The 18,471-nt window shown below is 41.5% G+C and overlaps 1 long non-coding RNA gene across 2 annotated transcripts; it reads left to right on the forward strand.

Annotated features, from left to right (window-relative positions):
- The first annotated feature begins 8 nt into the window (after positions 1–8).
- Positions 9–16,009, forward strand: LOC142082187 (uncharacterized). 2 transcript variants are annotated; one of them, XR_012673604.1, is made up of 3 exons: positions 9–396; positions 13,950–14,071; positions 15,909–16,009. It is a non-coding gene; the product is annotated as an uncharacterized LOC142082187 (long non-coding RNA). The 2 variants fall into 2 exon arrangements; XR_012673605.1 differs by lacking the exon at positions 15,909–16,009 and adding an exon at positions 14,961–15,034.
- Positions 16,010–18,471: the final 2,462 nt, after the last annotated feature.

Below are 18,471 nucleotides of genomic sequence, written 5' to 3' on the forward strand. Positions count from 1 at the left end.
GCCGCGGGGCGGGCCGGCCCCCTCAGGTCCCTGTCTCCGGCGGGCAGCCGCCCTCTCCCGCCCTTCCCGTCACGGCCCGGCGGTGGGAGGCGCCGCACGCCCGGCAGGCAGCCGGGGGGCGAGGGGAGGCACGGCCCGGCGTGCTGGGTAGGAGAGGCCGAAGGGGCAAACCGGGAAGTCAGCAGAGATGGGGGCTCAGGGAGCCGGGAAGGCCTGGGGCTCTGTCTGGCGGGAGTTAGGGAGAGAAACAAGTGCCAAAATAGCAAGTCTGGGCTTTCTCCTCACAGAACGTCCGCGGGTTGGACATCGAATGGTTGTGAACCAAGAAAGGGCGCGATTTCCACACTGCAGGGAAAGGTGTTGCCAGAGTTTTGGAAGGGGACGTCGTAACAAATGGTAAATACATGGATACCAAAGACAGCACCCTTAAGCAGGAGTAGTTAGCACCTGCATCTTCTGTACTACCAAACACTTGGTGTTATGATGCAAACTGCATTTCCATGCATTTGCATCTTCTTGGATAAAAAAAAAAAAGTGTCTGTGTCCTGAAGAGAATTAGGAAAAAAAAACCCTTTTGGTATTATTTTGGGGGTCCTGATTAACATAATCTTTCTCCTCACTTAAAATACGCTGTTGGTTTCACTGTGGTTGGGAAATAATTGAAAAAGTTTTTATAAGCTGTTTGAATGGATGTTAGTTACTGTTCAGTGGTTGTTCCACCCTCAAATTTTGTTTGCTTTCGTAGCGATTGCCCTGCAACTTTCACTTGACAGAGACCAAATGTTAGGGCATAGTAATTGCAACAATTAGTTGTGATTGTAATTGATTAGAGTTGGCACCTGAAAAGTTACCTCTGAAATCTTTCGTCAGTGGCTCCACCTGTTTTCAAAATGAAGTATTGCAGTGTAGCTTAAAAAGGGAAATAGTATCTGTACCGTAAAACCCCCCTGTACACAGCTCTGTCTCGCCTGAGGTTATGGAAGGCATACTTTGTCACAGTACGACTTGCCTTTCAGAAGGAGAGTTCAGTCTGTTTCTCAGCAATTCTGCTCATTTCCCAACTCAGCCACCTAGAGGTGTGTAACCTCCTGTTGGTTGCTTGAGTTCTGCAAGAGCTGTGAGCTCTGGAGCTTGGTTTGGTTGGCACGCAGGAAAGATACTACAGGAGGTGTGAAGGGGTATGAAGTATGCAGCGAAGACAGCTGTATGGACTTGCTTTTTCCTTGTATGTACGATGAGCCCTTAACTCCTCCTCATAAATGGCATACAACACAAATAGCGACATAAGGATGTCTTTGGTTCATTTTAATATCAAAAGTTCTTCCTACATATTTATTGCTCTTGTGCATAATGCCTAGAAAACCCTTTGTGAAAATCATTAGATGATGTATCGTGTAGATATTTAAATGAAGATGAGTGCAAGGATCATGGAGCAGTTACATTCCAGTGTATTTCGTAGTCTTTTGCCTAGGAAGGGTTTGATACATATTTCATATAAATAAGTCCTAGGGTACTGTTTTATTTCTTGTGTGCTTTGATCATCCATTCACTCAGGTGGGGCAGTTGTATTGCTTCACATTGTACTTGGTCATGCACTTCTTCCTGAAAGTTGGCTGCTAGTTATGGAATGTGATTTTGGCTTAATGAGAGAGGCAGGCATTCACTGGCCACCATTGCCTTTCCAGGAAGGCTCTTTTAACTTTTGTGAGGCCAGGGTTGCATCTCCTACAACAAATCGTTAGCTTGTCGTGCTTTTTCTTCAGGATGTAATCTTCACACCAGGTTAGTGGGACACACAGAAAACCACATTATTGTTTAAGACAAAAATTCATGATGATCACTTAACTGGACATTTCTCCTTTGTAAGAAAGCACATGGAGAAGTCATTTTTAACTATTGTCAGTAGCCATGGCTACATGCTATTTAACAATACAGTAAGTAGAACTATGATCTTCTGTGAGACCACAGAGCTTTTTTGTGTCTTTCTCACTTTTTTTAATGAGTGCTATTAATCATTAATATTCTTTTATTCTGGTTGTGATCATTCTAGTCTGTTTTAGGCAGCCATGAATGCAAGAACGCAATGAGAATAAATGGTATAGCATTGGAAAGAAATACAAACAGAAAGTTTTAATCTATTTTAGAATAATTATCCTAGTCAGCTAATCTACTTTCATGAGTGAATGGAGCTGTTGAAGAAAGAACTCATAGACATCCACAGACAGGACAATTGTCCTCTCATTTGAATGGGTGTTTTTACATAAACAAACACATGAGTGAAAAATAGGGAAAAATTTAGGAAAAAACCCAAGGAGACAGGCAGACACTAAGATTTTTATCTTAGTCTCACTTAAATGGCTTTTAAGCAGTTGTTTTATTTTATCCTGTGAAACTGTATCTGCCTCGATTATGTTCCAGAAACTACCCTCTAGATGGCAGGAGTTAGTCACTTCATTCATGAACAGTAAAATATCTTATTTTCAGAACCGGTAGAGTGGCCTAGGGCTGTAACACAAGTGAATAAAAAAAAATTAGATGAGAGTAGCCAATTTAGAACTTACAGAATTTCCATTAGCAGTACTGGACTACTCACTGGGGAACTATTGCAGACTATTGCTGTTTCAAAGATACATGCAGAAAGTATGAGAGTCACCCTCATTTTTAAAGGTGATTTCAGTGACCTTTTTAAGAGAAGCCATGGAAGGACAGTGTGTGTGTCTGAACTCTCATCATTCCATATTACCTTACAGAGAATCGGAACTGTCATGTTTTTGCTTAATGGCCACTGTCTGTCTAGCTGAGAAAACAGGACAAGACCCTGTGAGGGCCTCCCTACATTGCCTGACAAAGGTATTTGTCTAGTCAAGAGCTTGCATGACAGCACCAATATTAATGACTGTCTTAACCCTAAGCTGTGCTACCTGCAGAGTAAAAGCTGTACACTAGAGAGAACTGGCAGTGAAAGTCACTCTTGTAAACTAGATGATGCAATGACAGCACAGCCGTCTTGGTTGGTATTTACACGTTAAAGGCATACCCTGCAGCATGCATTGTTTTTCACTTCTGTTTTACTCTGCTACACCGCCATGCATCTCATAAAGTTAGTTTCACCTATGCAAAGGGCCACAGGATGCTAATAAGTCAGAATTCCACCAAAATAAATTGCTGTCCAGGGTGCAGAACAATTAAATTTTGGGCCATCTCTTTCCACCTCGCTCCCTTTTTCATTCACATTTTTGAGTCATGTGGCAGGGCAGAACAGTAGCACTATGGATTACATACTGACTGCTGCTCAGATACACATTTTTAAGGCAGTAAATTCAGAAACATTTTAAACAGGAATAAATTCAGTGCAAAAAAGTGTTGGGAACAGTTGTCTGAGAGAAGGTGGGGGATGCTTTTTCCAGTGACAAAGCTGAGTAGTACTGTTGCAGCACAGTGTACCAGCTCATGTGGACACTAACAATCTTCAGAATTGCCCTGCTCACCCTTCCGTCTGCTCATCTCATAGAAATTCTTCCTTTCCAGTGAGGGCGCATTTCGGGATGGACACTTACTTATTCCTTAAGCTACTCAAGTAATGGCATGAATCCATCTCACTTCTACTATTGAAAATTATTGAGATCAGAAAGGAAAATCAGGAAATTGTGTGCACAGTCTCTGTCAGAATGGTAATATTCTGGGAGGGATAGGACCTTCATATGCGGTGACACTGGACTGTGCTGGATGACAAGGAAACATTTTTGCTACCTTTTGCTATAATATATCAGTCCCTTTAAAGATACAATAAAGCGTGTTAACTATCGACTTGAAATAAATACTGACCTGAGTTGTTCTAATTTACTTTTAATTTAATACACTCTGATTTCTTTTTCTCTAAATAACATGCTTGTTCTGATCTAATTAAGCCCCTATTACCATAATTATCTTAATTATTGCAATGTCTCCTTGCAGCATTCAATATGTTTGCCTCCCTGGGGGTTGCATTGTAAAATGGGTGCAGCATATACCTTTCTAACTGACCTCTGGAACGGCATACATCAAATTTAATTTGTTTTTAAGTCCTGGCCTTGCAGCAACTGACCTTAAAAGTCATGTCAATATTTGTTTGATGTAAGATAATTTTGTCTGTAGACATTTATCGTTGCTGATTTAACTACATAAAGAAAAGGGAAACAAAGAAAAGAACTTGAGGCAAAAATCTTTACTGATGTCTACTGAATTGGCCTGTTCAAATATCACATTTTAAAATAGGCCTTCTTGAATTAGGTGTTGGAAAGATTTTTTGTGTGTGTGTTTTCTTTTCCTCCTGCTATTATAACTGATGCTTACAATCATTAATCTTAGCCCTAGAAAATTATTCCCCAAGAAATTTCTAAATGGTTATTTTGTCTGGTCAATGTTTATGGAATGTATCAAAAGGGAAAAGAAAAGAGATAAAAAGAGAGAATTTGCTGTTAAGTGATTAGAGTCCTGATTCAGGGAGCCCACTCAGTTGTCAACTTCTTTATTAAAATCTATTCATCTTTCCCATGATATTCAAGTTGTATATTTTCACATTTCTTCCATGACTTCAACAAAGAACTGAACAGCATTTAATCGTGGTAGTTTGTTGGGGCTTTTTTGTTTTGTTTTTTAAGATGAAAGACATGCAGTAAAGCTAATGCTGGGATTTCTGTAACGCATTTAATGTGGTATCATATGGTAAGTAGCATATGTTAATTGTCATGTTAATTAAACTTGCTGAGGTGAGGGGATAGTGCAAGACTAATCAGTTACTCATTTTCTAACAAAAGGAGTAAGCAATAATTATTTGTGATGGAAAAATGACTTGTTGGCTGGTAGCAAGTTATTAATATTGTTTTTCCATGATGAGATTGTAATGTTGTAAATTATCATTTCTCTTCCCTCTGACCCCATCAAAAGGCTGGCACATGGTGATAAATTTGCTGCATATGTGACACTGGGAGGCTTTGTGTGTGAGGAAGAAGAGGGAGATACCTGGTAGAAATAAACAGGAGCACCTGTGTGACAGAAATGGAAAAAGTAAAAAAAAAAAAAAAAAAAATCAAGGTCAGACAGTGGATGACTGATGACAAGAATTTCTCTTGCAGTGCTGGAGGCTTGTCAGGTGGAAGTGACAGAGGAGAATGAAAAATGTGAACGTTTTAATTCGTCACAGGATATGAGATTAATTCACCTAACTTCAGTTGTGTAATGATGAGCTCGTGGGTCTGAGCTTGTTGTCCGGTCTCTCCCTCTAATCAACAGAGAGAGACGGGCACCTGAAGGAGGTCAGCCATCTCTCTCAGGACAGGATGATCACTTTTCTCAGACAGCTAAAGCTAGGTGCCATGAAACCTGCCCAGGGTGCCTGCCAGCTGTCCATGCCAAAGAAAGTAAGGTTCTAGGGTATACTGAAGGTGGTGTTTCCAACAGGGCTAGGGAGGAGATAGTGGTATCAAAAAGGTCTCACAAGACATTATCTAGAATACTTGGTTCAGATACCTGAGTTCAGCCCTGATCTAAAACAGGGGCTGCACAGCTGCAGCCATACCACATGGGTTAAGAGATGTGTTACACTGGAGGATGCTAAAGCAGAGAGGAAGGAGAAAGAGGGGCTGAAGTTCCTGTATCCCCCTATAAATATGGACCAGTTAATACCTGTTTATCCTTGTTCAAGGTAAAGAATTCATACAGCCAGGTGGAAGGAAATTTTGCCAAAGTGATCAGGAAACTAAGAAGCCCGTCACGTAGGAGGAGGCTAAAAGATGTGCTGTACCTGGCAAAATGAAAGGTCAAAATGGGGTAGGGGGATTTTCCATCAGTGTGCCAAGGGTGGTGAGCAAACAGCCCATTCTGGCACAAAAGCAAATGGGTATGAAACTTTACAGCCTGGGGCCATATGGTGCGAGAGAGTTAACAACAGTGGGAGAGTATCAGTGTTCAGGGGCTATACTTGTGTGATGTATGAAGAGAGCTGAGGTGGTTTAATCTGGAGGAAGGAAGGCTGAAAAGATCTAATTGCTGTCTTCAAGGACCTAAAGGGAATTTATAGAGAAGACAGAGCCAGACTCTTCTCAAGGATACACAGTGAAAGCATGAGAGGCAACAGTCACAGGCTGCAGCAAGAGGAATTATGACTGGTATACAGAAAAAGATTGTCCGGAGTGAGAGTGGTTAAGCAATGGAAAAGCTGTGCTGGAGGCTCATACATTGACAACAAGAAACTCTCTTGTAATTTAGAATGTATATTATTAAAATAACACAATAAATTAGATTGGAAGGGACCTCTGGAGGTCACCTAGCTAAGTCTCCTGCTGAAAATTTCCACATCAAATAAGGTTGGTCAGGGCCTTGTCTACCTGAATCTTAAATGTTGCCAAGGATGGAGATTGCACAACTGCTCCGGGCAACCTTTTCCCAGGCTTGACAACTCTCCCTGCAAAGATCCTGAATAGGAGGATCCTGTTGACTTCAAAGGCAGTTGGATTATGGCCTAGATGAGGCAGAGTATTTGTTTGCCATCTTTTTCTGAAATATCTGTGCTAACAAATTCAGCATTTCAGCTGTTCCATGTTTTTCCTCAGTTATCGAGCTGTGTGACATGTTCCTCTTTTGTGTCACTTCTTATCTAGATAGCAATTTTTCTCCTTTAATTATGGCTTTTCCTTGTTCAGTAGAATTCGGTTGTAGAAAACTTATGCAAATACGAACTGAATGGTTTTCCTATCTAATTAGAGCTCTGTTTAGATGAGACTAATATCAGTGGTACTGAGCACTGGCTGAATTAAATACTGAATTTATTCAGCTAATGAAAGCTGAAGGACGAATTGTTTGTTTTATGGCATACAACATGGGTGGTTTAGCTGTTGGTTCAGAAGAGTGAAAGAGAATTTTTGCTTCAACAGTTCACTTCCCTGATATTGCAGGGAGCTCTCTCTTATCATCTCTTTTACAAACTTAACACGCTCCCATCTTATTTGCCCTCAGCGTGTTTTTGAAAAGCATTGTGGATAAAGAACAGAATTACACCCAGTGTTTATAATAGCATCATGCAACAATTCATCACATACTGAACTTCATATTGTAGATGATGCAATACCTGTGTTATAAATAAGATGTTTGAATGCAGGTAATCGAGTGTCAAATCATATGCTTATGGGACTATGAATAACAAGACTTGGAACCGTTTCTAGGCATGTACATCAGTCCTCAATATTCTGATTGATTTAGAAAACCCATTTGGTTATGTTCCACTGCTGTTAGTTGATATTCTGACAATAGTTTCTATACATTCTCATCTGTGTTTTATTTGTTAGATTTCATTTATAGTACAAAGTTGTAATAACAGTTCTATTGCTTCTCAAGTACCTGTACATTTAGAGTTATTGAAGTGTCACTACAAATAGTCACGTGCTCACCAAGTTCGCTAAACTCCTTTTTTATATTTATTGTGGAATAGTGAATCTGTAGTCTTACTCTGAGCTAGAGCTTATCAACGGGTGATGTATTGTGAAATACATTTTCATTTTATAATAAGTGTTCTAAGCGTGGTGGTGTTAAGTAGCAGAGCAAAAGCCTTTTTGATGGAGTATAAGGGGGAATTGAAGTGTTTGTTTCAATTATTTTATTGTATTTATGTATTATTTAAAACACTGGTGGAAAACTGCAACACTGATGTACCTAAGGTAAAACTCTAAAAGAAGGACAAGAAAAAAGCAAGCGGTTTCTGAAAACAGCATCGGGAATGGCATCTGGTTTCTTTCTGATTTTTACTAGGTTATAGTTCTTTTTGACAAGATGGAGTTCTCTCTTACTCATCATAGATGTGCAGTCTCCACATTGAGTGCATGTCTCATAGGTCATTGGAAGTATCATCAAGGTGTTTGAGGAATTGTTTGTTTCTTTTATTATATTTCTTGCTGCTGTCATGTCCCTGGACAGTCTGATGCCATCTGCAGCTACGATGTGGCTATGTATTTGATATGAAGTTAAATGTTTGTCTACAAGGAATAGGGCCTTGAGGCTATGAATTTGCTATTTGCATGATGATTAGTGAAGTTAGATAGCAATAACTTTTGGCCACTGCCAGCTTCTCTTGGTCTGACCCACTCTGAGCTTGAAGACCTTCCGGGCATCCTGCAAAAGCTAGTTGTGTAACAGATTTGGGCTGGAAGATGGATGGGATGCCCCTGGCAGCCAGTATGTTTCCAGAGCGTTTCCATTTGTATCATTACCCAGCTGAAGTAAAATGTTACTTCCATTTGTTTTTTTCAAGTGGCTGCTTGGTGGAGTTTATTTGCATAGTGGTATTTTTGTCACTGGTCAGTTCATTTTAAATCTAATCCATTTCAGAGAGCTCAGACCCTTTAAATGAGCATACTTTTTTCCAATGTTAAATTCAGCTAAAACAGTCTAGAATGAATTGGAGCACTGGCCTAGAAAGGAAAGGCTTCACAGACCATTACCAGTCCCCTGAGCCATCTCATCCCCTTGATTGTCATGTAGTGTTTGTTTAATATAAACCAAAACAAAATAAAACCCAAAAAGCAGAACAGCAGCTCTTTGGCATCAAGATATTAGAATGTGAAGGTAGTGAAAATGAGATTTCCTTTCATAAATGCATTAGTGACCTTAGGGCAACCCTCAGCAGGGAAATGCCACAGTGGTGAGAAAAGGCTCAACTCGGAGAAGGAGGTGGATGAGCATGTTTGGCAGTGTGGGCTGGAGTCGCTGAGGAGTTTTGTTTTCAGGTTCAAGGGAGAGGAAGCCCTTGTGGGAGCCTGCGAGGATTTCTAAAATAAGTGCTCTGGGCCAGTCTGTCACTGTGCATGTTACCAAGTATGTCTGGGTAGGAGTGTGTCACTGTGTGAGTTACTGAGGATTGCTATGCATAAATAAGCACGTCATTTCGTGAGTCACTGAGGATTTCTATGCATGAGTGACTGTTCTGTGCTCAAATATGAATAAATAACATCCAGAGCCTCCAGTCATTCTAAGAAGGTTTAATCAAGGCTATCAAATAACTGGATTGTCAAGAAACATAGCTTGCTGAATTTATTCATGAGGTTTCAGGGACTAAAGTAAATTCAGCCTCCCAGCAGTTTCTCCCAGGTCTTTTAAAGTTCCCAGGAAGATCAAAGAAAGACCCCTAATTAAGATCCTTAAAAATGTACAACCAAAATGGGATCACTTGTGTGAGAGGTGAAAGTGATGTGTTCAGAGCCCTGCGCACATGTCCCCCTCTCAAGCTCAACAAGTGCCTCCGCAGTCGCTGGTGGATTTGTCTAGCTTTGCACGGTATCGGGTGTTGACCGTAACGTTCATCCGTTGGTGGGTTGGGGATTGGAGGTACTTGGCAATGAGGAGAGTACGTGTGAAATGCGAGTGACAGCCTGCAAGTACTTGCTGAAGGTGCTGGGAGAATGCAAGGGAGAGAATTTCAGAGCTTACTCACTGAGCATATGTTAACATTACGCTTTACCTAGTTGCGTTTTCACGCCGGGCCTACCGAGTCTGGCGCTTTCAGGGAGACACTCGCCCAGTCTGCCCCTGGGTCCCTCTGTCCCCGCTGTCATCCCAGTCTTGCCGTACCTCCGCCTCGCGCCGGGACCCAGGGGCACGCTTGTGTCACAGCCTCCCCCACCTGCAGGTCTGTCATCTCATCTTAATCTCTCGGATGCCATCGCTCCCACCCCCCATGGTGTGGCACAAGTGAAGTTAAATGAGGTGAGTAGGCAGCTCTGTAGATGAATATTAAGACATTCCAGGAATGAATACAATGCAAAGAATTAAGACACCTGAAGGCTATCCACAGAGGTCCAGTTAGGAAGAAATGAATGGCTGAAAGGTTTATACAGTGGCCTTCAAACACAAGTTATCATGATATCTGCAGAATCAGCAGAGCCGGTTAGGTGCTGTGGCAGGGTGAGAGCCAGAGCGCCCGGCAGAGCTGCGGCACTCGCAGGCTGCACGCTGCAGCCAGCCAGGTGTCCGCCAGCGGGGCCTGCTGGGTCCCCTCTGCTGGAGCCCTTTCCCACTGAGGGCTTTCACAGCGGGAAGCTCTGAAGCCACCCTCTGCTCTCAGGGGAACCAGGTTCTTCTGTGGTACGCTTGCAGCAGGCTGAGCTCTGAGTAAATGGACCTCTGCTGTGAACTTACCAGAGCTTTTCTAAAAGGCTGTTTTTTTCACCACGGGTGTCACAAAGTTGGTGAGTGAGTCCAAGTTTGACCCTGAGAAAGCAAGATGCAGGTTTTGAAGCAGTACTTGTTAGAGAATGGTGTCATTTTTTTCATTTCATAATTGGGTAGGCACATGTGTAAGAAGTCTCAGTGAATATCTGTGCCGTGCATCTCTTAAAGAGCACTGGGAGGGTGTCCTGAAAGAAAGCTAAAGAAATTATATGTTCTTTCCTCTCAGTAACCCAGTCTGCCATGACATCAGGTTTCCTTGGATTCAACTTCAACAGTTGCTCTTCAGGCTGGTGCTGACCTCATCCAAATGTTTGGCTAGCTGGCAGATGGCATTGTTTGCATCAGAGGTGAAGCTGATGCAAAGTTTAGAGCGATTTTCTTATTGCTGATACTTTATGTAGCAATGTACATTAGAGGCTTACAGAGAACTCTGCGTGAAACAGCCCATCTAAGAACAAAGCTGGAACTGAGGTGCTAAAATAAAAGCAGTTATTGAAAGCTAATCAAATATCATCTGCAGAGAGTTTGCTGCCCTATCTCTGTTGTGCAGCTACATCTCTTGTGGAGCAGTTGCAGCTAATAAATAGGGTGCAGGAATACTACAGACATCCTTGGAAAAGAAGGATGCAGAGAAAAATGCAGATAAACACGAAATACAATTATCCAGCTTGGAAATGGGTTGCCACGCAATTCTTATTGCCTTTCCTTCAGGGAATTTTACAGAAACAGACCTTCCGCTTTCATCGTCTGATAGAAGATGGCACCTCCCATAGCCTATTACACATTAGCAGCCCTCAAAAGCTTTTGTTCATTATTGACTGAAAGAGAACATCCTTGCTGCCTATCAAATCACTCACTGACAGGGCTGCGAGGTTTTCCCTAGCTGAGGCTTGTTGGCAGTTGACTGATGAGCAAAACCTCTTGGCCAGCCCCGGGTAATCCCAGGGGTGCCCCTGCTGTGACTGGCAGCTGGGGGGTTCTGCTCATACAGGGCAGGCAATAGAGGTCTCCTGGCTGGGCAGCAGCTGGAGCTTGTGGTGACTGTGCCACCTCTGTTGGCTCACATCCTGGTTTCTGTCCTGAGCTCGTGGGACTTAGCTGTTATCTCAGTTTCTGTTTCTGGCCATGGGTCCTTGGCGATACAACCTTGCTCCAGCGCTTGGCCCTAACAAGTGGGCCCACATGGTTATAGGGTTGTAGTGGTAAATCCCTGGTTGCTTGTTGGTCTGCACGCCTAATCCTTTTTCTGCACTTTCAGCTCTTAGCTGTGTTTGCCTTTCCTGTTGCAGCTTTTCATGCCTTTTGTGCTGACTTCAGAGCTGGTTCCTACAAGCTGAAAGGAAAGTAAAATTGCAGTTGTTCTTACACAAGAAATTCAAATTGCTAAATATCTCGTATTAATATTTATTTGCTTTGAAATAGTAACTCATTCAACAAAACTGAGCAAAGTAAAACCGGGAGAGAGAGAGAGAGAGAAAGAAGTCCCCAGAATATACTAGGTGTTTGAGTGCTTCCATAAGCTGTGTGAGAGAAAACAGCAAGATACGCAGTCTCGAGCTGCGGAACGTGCAAAGATCTCAGCTGTGGAAAGTCATCACGCAGAAAGGAAGAAAGTAGGAGACTTCTTTTCCCTTTGTTTTGAAACACATTGGATTAAATATTCAGCACTAACAGATGGGACTTCCAATCCCCCCCTTTGCAATGGCTTCATGAAGTCATATTTCTGAGTAAAGTGTAGCTGATGTAGCAGGCGCATCACTCAAAGCAGAGACAACAGCCTAAAACCATGGTACGTGGTAGCAAGCTAGAGTACAGCATGGCCACATGTAGCATGTCTGCACTGGCCAAGTCCTGTAACAGAGACATAATGTAAGTGAGAGAAGAAATACCATTTCTTAAAGTGGCACTAGCTAAGCCAGGGTGCGGTGTAGTCTCTATAGCACCCCTTTCCCTTGTCACTTGGGATTCTTTGCCACCTTCCCTGGTGTAGTTATGCCTGGAAAACTTGATAATGCAGGGAAAGCTTCTGTGGCTTTAAGAGATAAACCCAGCTAAACTTTCTGGCTCCTTATCTAGCCATTTGCAGGGAATCAGCAGACAGAACAGATAAGCTGAGAGAAGATGCGACAGAGGATTACTAGATACAGCTACAAGAAAGGCAGTTACTTTGGGCAGGAGATGTTTGGGATCAAATGCTGGATTGAAGCCATGAGCAGAGAAATTTGAGGGGAGGGGTTTCTCTTGAACACCGAAGGAATCACGGTTTTGTACAGGATTTGTGAATAAAAAGGAATGAAAACTCTGTCATCAGTTTTTCCTCATTTCGTGAAATGTGCAGGGGATATTGAACTTTGAACTACCTAAAAGGGCCTGAATTCAGTACTGATTGCAGAGCTGTGCTGGATTCATCTGTGGCTATAAAATAACTGATTTAGCAGAGTAATGAAAGCTGGCGTTCTTTTGTAACACTTGGGCATTAATTAACAGAGTATCTGTGCATATGCATAATATGATTTAGCAGACAATGTTCATTTGATGGAAGATGGAAGATACGAAATCTTATGTTAAGGCTAATATTTGGTATAGGAATTAAGAGAACTTTGCTTGCGTAAAGTATGTTGCAATTTTCATGGGAAATACAATAGAGATGTAAAACAATTGGAGTTGTTTTTGTTACACTACAGGAAATAGCCATAATAAGTTAGACAATTTTAGATGGTATATTTTTTATCACATTCCTCTTGATGTAACATAAAAATGTATTTTTTCAGGTTTAGTAATCTAGTTAGATTCAGAGTTGTTGAATGTTAGACTATGATTCATATAGTGTAAAAAAATAACCAAATCTCTACATGAGGACAAAGTCATCTATTTGATAGAGCTAGTCAGTATATTACAGCTTTCAAATGTAAGCCACAATACTGTGCTTTTCTTATATATTAGTTGTTCAGAATATGTAACACATTTTGTCTGTACTGCAAGTCGAACGTACATTTATTTCCCCAACATAATTCTTTTTCACTTTGAATCTCTGTTTCTCTAATGTTAGTTAACAGCAATGCTGGTTAGAAAAAGTGAGATAAGGACAGTCATGGATAAAATATGAAATAAATATTAATTGTGGAATTCTTTATTTAAAAATAATTTTAAGGTACAATGACAAATATACTCTATAGCTAGAAAATTTGCATGTTGTAATATATCCATGAAATTAATTAATTGGTTTTCTTTCCTTTTGCAGTATCTGTCCTGCAAGCTTTTAGTATTTCAATAAATCGTAGCTGCTTGTGAGAGTGGGCTGACACTGGTGCTAATTGAATGCTACTGGATTATTAGCTTTGATCTGTGATGAGGTTTCCATGGTGATATCACCAGATGAGACTATGGCCACTACAACAATTTCTTTGTGCTGATGTGATTCTGAACTGCCTACCTAGCTGAGGATGAAATCCCAGCTCTGCTGAAAATCAATGGGAGTTTGCTGTTGATTTCAGTGAATTTCATACTGTCTTTATCATGACTGGATTTGGAAACATGCTCTGGAGTCATATAAGTCCCAAATGAAGGCAGTCTGTAGCCAAGATAATACTTTTGTTTTAAATTGTTCACTGTGTTGCTTGAAACCAGGTGGAATTTGCTGACATTCAAACCCATTCCCAGACTGGCCATGTCTCCACATTAAATAAGTTTTGCAAGCCATTTTCCTCATAACTTAAACCCTTAATCTGTGCTTATTTGATTTCATTGCATAGAAGCCCTTAGGATGGAGTGGGACGATATTGCATAAGGGATCATAAAAATACAGATGGTGCCCCTTCAAAGAGCTTACAACTGGATACAGATGAGCTTATGAGAAAGACTGGGAAAGAATGAGGTAAGGAGAATTGGCAGTGATCAAAGCAAATTGGTTGCCTGACTGCATTGGGTTTGATATTTTGCCATTTGAATAATTGACATTGGTTTTCAGGAGGCTTTTGAAGGAAGACAAAGTGATTTGCTTTTCTGTGTGAGGCACGTGGAAGAAAGCGTGGCAGAGGTTTTTGGAAATTAGTGGGCAGCAGAGATTGGCAGCATGGGCAGAGGGATGGCAAGGTGGGTGAGGATGCAGCAGTGGCAAACCCAAGAGAGATTGCGATGCCCCTCAAGGTGAAGTTGGTAGGAAAAATTTGGTGTGATCAGGAAGGAAGAGCTAGTGGAGGAATATAAAGAAAAGGGGGGAAAGGGCCAAGATAAGATTATGATCTCATTTTAACAGTACTCTGAATTGGCCTAAATCTGGCAAGATTGCATTTGCCAGGACAAGACGAAAGGAAGCTCCTGTAAATACATGAGATGGGTGAAGCTCCTGTTAGGACATGAGATGGGTTCCTAGATAACAATTTTTAGGTGCAATTGTGGTTAAGAAAGCCTATAATTTTCAAGAGATTATGTGAAAAGAAATTGGCAAGCTTCTAAGGTAAGAGAATCTCTGGAGGGCTCTGAGTATAAAACAGTTTTCAAAATTTTCTATCTCTTTATGCTAGAGGGACAGCCTTGTATCAGATAACAAAGTAGAGAGAGAAGCATTTCTGTAATATTTCAACTGTTTTTTAAAGTTTAGAATGGGACAAGGGACAGGGTTGATTGTAGAAGTTCAAAAGATCTCTTAAGGAAGGACGTGAACTGTGATTTTCCATCCATTCTCTTGGACTGATAAGTAGCTGTTTCTCCTAGCAAGAAAAATATCCCAAATAATATCCTCTTCCTTTATCCTTGTGTTAAAGGTGAACTATCAGTGTGTGGAAAAGTTCAAGAGAGAAATTTAAGGAAAGTGAGAAAAGATGTATTAAAGATAAAGGTACACATTTTAAGAAATAGCTTTGAATTTATTGCAGAAACTTTTTTTTTTAAATGAAGAAGACAAAACAATCTCAGTTATGCCAGTTTTATGCTTAGTTCTTTAACTCGTGTAAATATTGAGTAAATCCAACACACTTGAGAAGACACCAATGTTTTTCTTACCAGCCTACAGAGAAACTGTTCTCATGGAGCAATGATGACCTCTTGTGGTCATCTGTTAAAGCTTCAGGTTTGTCCCATGTGTAAAGGAGTTCGCATTTTTATTAACTTCGGGAGAGTCACAACATTGGCTGCAACGCGAACTATTCCTATAGAAGTCCTTTATTTAAGTGGGGAGCACGAGTGTGGTTTTGCCTCTTTGCTAGAATTTCACTCATGTTGAGGTTAATGTTCTAAGCTGAAATAGGATTTTTTTTTTTAATCCATAAAAGTGAAACAAAAAAAGCAAATAAACTTTGTGCAATTAAAGCCTTCTAGATAAATGTTCATATCAGTCTAAATGTGTGCAACCCAAAAGTTGTGGCACTGTGCTAGTATACAGGAAAGTACCATATTTTCACTGTTCATGCTGGCTGAAGTACAGAGACTAAACATTCCACATCAGCTGGTGAAAAATGTGTTTCTAAAATTACTTCCTTATAAATTATCTAACTTACATTCATATTTGCTAGTGTTTTTAATGATACTTCATGCTTAGAATGTACCCTTAGAGTTACAAAATTACCTTTAATCATGTAAAAAGCTTGTGTTATTTAAGTTGAAATTGTTTATGTGCAACCATGATCTGACAGTTAAAAATCTTTTGGCTGACTTGAAATGTGGCTTAAACCATCAGTGGGTTTGAGGAAGGAAACTCTCTCTCTTCTGTATAGCACCAAAATCGTTGCTAGACTTCCTTTCTGCCTCTGCTAGATCGTGCAGTATGCTGTGAAATGATGTGTAAGTAGCCTTCAGTGGCTGTGTACAGACCTAAGGTATGTCATTATTCTTTTGTTATGTCTTGCCAATGTTAATGTAAAATCTGTAGCTTGAAGATTGGGAAGTCAATATAAAAAATTTCTGATCTCAATATATCAGTAAAGGAGCACATCTAAACTTCTCAGTAACCTTGGGAAGAAAGGTTTGATTAGAACACACAGACAGACTTTGTTACCATGGGTTGTCACTAACTGAGAGTCTTGGAAAACTCAGAGACTGGACTGTGAGGTATTTCAGGGTGCATCTTTCTGGTGGTTGATGCTAGCACAAAGCAAAGATCTTGTGCTTCAAGATTTAAGACAGTCATTTCTGGAAGGCAGTATAATATGAACATGAGCCGGCAGTGTGCCCAGGTGGCCAAGAAGGCCAACGGCATCCTGGCCTGTATCAGAAATAGTGTGGCCAGCAGGAGCAGGGAGGTGATCGTGCCCCTGTACTCGGCACTGGTGAGGCCGCACCACGAATACTGTGTTCAGTTTTGGGCCCCTCACTACAAGAAGGACATGGAGGTGCTGGAGCGTGTCCAGAGAAGGGCAACGAAGCTGGTGAAGGGCCTGGAGCACAAGTCTTATGAGGAGCGGCTGAGGGAACTGGGACTGTTTAGCCTGGAGAAGAGGAGGCTGAGGGGAGACCTCATCGCGCTCTACAACTGCCTGAAAGGAGGTTGTAGCGAGGTGGGTGTTGGTCTCTTCTGCCAAGTAACAGCGATAGGACGAGAGGAAATGGCCTCAAGTTGCACCAAGGGAGGTTTAGATTGGACATTAGGAGAAATTTCTTTACTGAAAGAGTGGTCAGGCCTTGGAACAAGCTGCCCAGGGAAGTGGTTGAGTCACCATCCCTGGAAGTATTTAAAAGACGCGTGGATGAGGCGCTTCGGGACATGGTGTAGTGGGCACGGTGGTGGTGGGTTGATGGTTGGACTCGATGATCTTAGAGGTCTTTTCCAACCTTAATGATTCTATAATTCTATGATTCTATGAGCTGGAGGCAACAATGAGAGGAGAAATCACCTCACATCAGATTGTCATAGGGCTTTTTGTACCTTCCAGTGTGTTTCCTTGTTTTGACCATTCAGAGGTGGGATGGTGATTCACATAGATAACATGTCTGCTAAAATACGTCCATTTCCAAGGTCCTATGAATAAATCACTAGGTTGAGTATCAGAAAAAATAGACCACCAGAAGAAAGCAGTTTTCTTTCTGCACAAATCACTCTGATATGCATGAAGGCAACACAAATATTTCCTAAATAGTGTGGAAATGTTGCCACTACCTGTGGATTGCAGCACACCAAGTATGTGATATATTTATTTTCCACCTACCCTGGTTGCTGTATCTCCACGGTTATTGGGCACAATATTCTAGCAGTGTTACCTGGCCTGTTGTCCAGGACTAGTCAGTGTCCACAGAACATCAGAAGGTCTGCAAGAAAACCAAATGTAGAAACCACCATATGTGCACATTACTACACAGTCAGTCAGGCATGAAGCAGTGCCTACATGGAAGCATTGTCATGGTCTGCTCCTAACCCGTGGCAGTGACGGACACCTACGCATTGTTCCTACTCTCAGGTGGCCAGGCATGGGACACAAATGATGGATTTTCTTCTTTTGGTTTGGTTTTCTTTTTTTCAGGAGTCAGTAGCCCTCCAGTTCTGAAAGGCAGAGAAATGTTGCACTGTGGCTACTGCTTAGAAGCTCCCATCTTGATTTAAAATACTGTGAGGGAAGATTGGTCAAATTTCTGGGGTCAGGTAAAGCACTAAAAACACAAGAGCAGCCTGAAGTAACTTATATGAGCAGTCAGTTCCTCAGGGGGCTGACCCACAGCCACAGATTAACTTGACGATGTCTATCAAGTGCTTCCTTGTACTGAGGGATTGGCTAGCTACTGGCTACCAAATAGTTGCCCTAAAAGTTTTAACTATATTTACAGAGGAAATGGAGCATTTTCATTTTGCTGCACTTTTCCTTCTGCTTGAAAATAGAGAAGGAAGATACAGATGATTCCTGCTGAAAGAGAGGACACTCATCCAGAAGACCTTTCAGCAACATGAAAGGTGCCAAATGAATCCCCTGATCCTAAAAGATAATAATAATAAATAATAATTTTTTAAAAAGCAGAACATTGGCAGAAAACTCACAAGTAGAGCTATCTGTATAAAAATTGCACACACACATATGGCCAATTACATGATCTTCCACCATTCTTAAGAGTGTAAAGTAATGTTTCTCAGTGACAGCTTTCCTTCCCTTTGCCCCTGCAGCGCAGAGCCCTAACTTGCCCCCACATGGTGAGGAGAGGAGGCTGTGAGGCTTCTCCTGCCTCAAGGTGGAGAGAAAGTCTCTGTTTGCTTTCTCCGACAGCTTTGGAGTTCCTAACAGACTAAAGGGTTGGGGGCTTCCTGACAGATCATTTCAGCCTCTTGTCTTTCAAACACTTGCCTAAAGGCTTATT

Source organism: Calonectris borealis, chromosome 4 (genome assembly GCF_964195595.1).
Source record: "Calonectris borealis chromosome 4, bCalBor7.hap1.2, whole genome shotgun sequence".
Classification (NCBI taxonomy): Eukaryota; Metazoa; Chordata; class Aves; order Procellariiformes; family Procellariidae; genus Calonectris; species Calonectris borealis.